The sequence below is a fragment of the Ptiloglossa arizonensis genome, unplaced genomic scaffold (genome assembly GCF_051014685.1).
Source record: "Ptiloglossa arizonensis isolate GNS036 unplaced genomic scaffold, iyPtiAriz1_principal scaffold0099, whole genome shotgun sequence".
Lineage (NCBI taxonomy): Eukaryota > Metazoa > Arthropoda > Insecta > Hymenoptera > Colletidae > Ptiloglossa > Ptiloglossa arizonensis.
This window is the reverse complement of record NW_027478469.1, coordinates 195,586-198,900: the sequence shown is the minus strand read 5'-3', so window position 1 is coordinate 198,900 and position 3,315 is coordinate 195,586.

Genomic DNA, 3,315 nt, shown 5'->3' with positions numbered 1-3,315 from the left:
TATACGTTATACGTATTACGTTATACGTTATACGTTATACGTTATACGTTATACGTTATACGTTATACGTTATACGTTATACGTTATACGGTATACGTTATACGTTATACGTTATACGTTATACGTTATACGTTGTACGTTATACGTTATACGTTATACGTTATACGTTATACGTTATCCGTTATACGTATTACGTTATACGTTATACGTTATACGTTATACGTTATACGTTATACGTTATACGTTATACGTTATACGTTATACGTTATACGTTTTACGTTATACGTTATACGTTATACGTTATAAGTTACACGTTATACGTTATACGTTATACATTATACGTTATACGTTATACGTTATACGTTATACATTATACGTTATACGTTATACGTTATACGTTATACGTATTACGTTATACGTTATACGTTATACGTTATACGTTATACGTTATACGTTATACGTTATACGTATTACGTTATACGTTATACGTTATACGTTATACGTTATACGTTCTACGTTATACGTTATACGTTATACGTTATACGTTATACGTTATACGTTATACTTTATACGTTATACGTTATACGTTATACGTTATACGTTATACGTTATACGTTATACGTTATACGTTGTACGTTATACGTTATACGTTATACGTTATACGTTATACGTTATACGTTATACGTATTACGTTATACGTTATACGTTATACGTTATACGTTATACGTTGTACGTTATACGTTATACGTTATACGTTATACGTTATACGTTATCCGTTATACGTATTACGTTATACGTTATACGTTATACGTTATACGTTATACGTTATACGTTATACGTTATACGTTATACGTTATACGTTATACGTTATACGTTTTACGTTATACGTTATACGTTATACGTTATACGTTATACGTTATACGTTATACGTTATACGTTATACGTTATACGTTATACGTTATACGTATTACGTTATACGTTATACGTTATACGTTATACGTTATACGTTACACGTTATACGTTATACGTATTACGTTATACGTTATACGTTATTAGTTATAGGTTATACGTTATACGTTATACATTACACGTTATACGTTATACGTTATACGTTATACGTATTACGTTATACGTTATACGTTATACGTTATACGTTATACGTTACACGTTATACGTTATACGTTATACGTTGTACGTTATACGTTATACGTTATATGTTATAGGTTATACGTAATACGCTATACGTTTTACGTTATACGTTATACGTTATACGTTATACGTTATACGTTATACGTTATACGTATTACGTTATACGTTATACGTTATACGTTATACGTTATACGTTATACGTTATACGTTATACGTTATACGTTATACGGTATACGTTATACGTTATACGTTATACGTTATACGTTATACGTTTTACGTTATACGTTATACGTTATACGTTATAAGTTACACGTTATACGTTATACGGTATACGTTATACGTTATACGTTATACGTTATACGTTATGCGTTATACGTTATACGTTATACGTTATACGTTATATGTATTACGTTATAGGTTATACGTTATACGTTATAGGTTATACGTTATACGTTATACGTTATACGTTATACGTTATACATTATACGTTCTACGTTATACGTTATACGTTATACGTTATACGTTATACGTTATACGTTATACGTTATACGTTATACGTTATACGTTATACGTTATACGTTATACGTTATACGTTATACGTTATACGTTATACGTTATACGTTATACGTTATACGTTATACGTTATACGTTATACGTTATACGTTATACGTTATACGTTATACGTTATACGTTATACGTTATATGTTATACGGCATAAGTTCTAGGATATGCGTTATAGATTATATGTTATACGTTATACGTTATACGTTATACGTTATACGTTATACGTTATACGTTACACAGTATACGTTATACGTTATCCTTTATACGTTATACGTTATACTTTATACGTTATACGTTATACGTTATACGTATTACGTTATACGTTATACGTTATACGTTATACGTTATACGTTATACGTTATACGTTATACGTTATACGTTATACGTTATACGTTATACGTTATACGTTATACGTTATTTGTTATAGGTTATACGTTATACGTTATACATTATACGTTATACGTTATACGTTATACGTTATACGTATTACGTTATACGTTATACGTTATACGTTATACGTTATACGTTATACGTTATACGTTATACGTTATACGTATTACGTTATACGTTATACGTTATACGTTATACGTTATACGTTCTACGTTATACGTTATACGTTATACGTTATACGTTATACGTTATACGTTATACTTTATACGTTATACGTTATACGTTATACGTTATACGTTATACGTTATACGTTATACGTTATACGTTGTACGTTATACGTTATACGTTATACGTTAGACGTTAGACGTTATACGTTATACGTATTACGTTATACGTTATACGTTATACGTTATACGTTATACGTTGTACGTTATACGTTATACGTTATACGTTATACGTATTACGTTATACGTTATACGTTATACGTTATACGTTATACGTTACACGTTATACGTTATACGTATTACGTTATACGTTATACGTTATTAGTTATAGGTTATACGTTATACGTTATACATTACACGTTATACGTTATACGTTATACGTTATACGTTATACGTTATACGTTATACGTTATACGTTATACGTTATACGTTATACGTTATACGTTATACGTATTACGTTATACGTCATACGTTATACGTTATACGTTATACGTTATACGTTATACGTTATACGTTATACGTTATACGTTATACGTATTACGTTATACGTTATACGTTTTTAGTTATAGGTTATACGTTATACGTTATACGTTATACGTTATACTTTATACGTTATACGTTATACGTTATACGTTATACGTTATACGTTATACGTTATACGTTATACGTTATACGTATTACGTTATACGTTATACGTTATACGTTATAAGTTATACGTTATACCTTATACGTTATACGTTATGCGTTACTCGTTGTACGTTATACGGTATACGATATACGATATACGTTACACGTTATCCGTTATACGTTATACGTTCTACGTTATACGTTATACGTTATACGTTATACGTTATACCTTATACGTTATACGTTATACGTTATACGTTATTCAGCATAAGTTCTAGGATATGCGTTATACATTATATTTTATACGTTATACGTTAAACGTTATACGTTATACGATATACGTTATACGCTATACGTTATA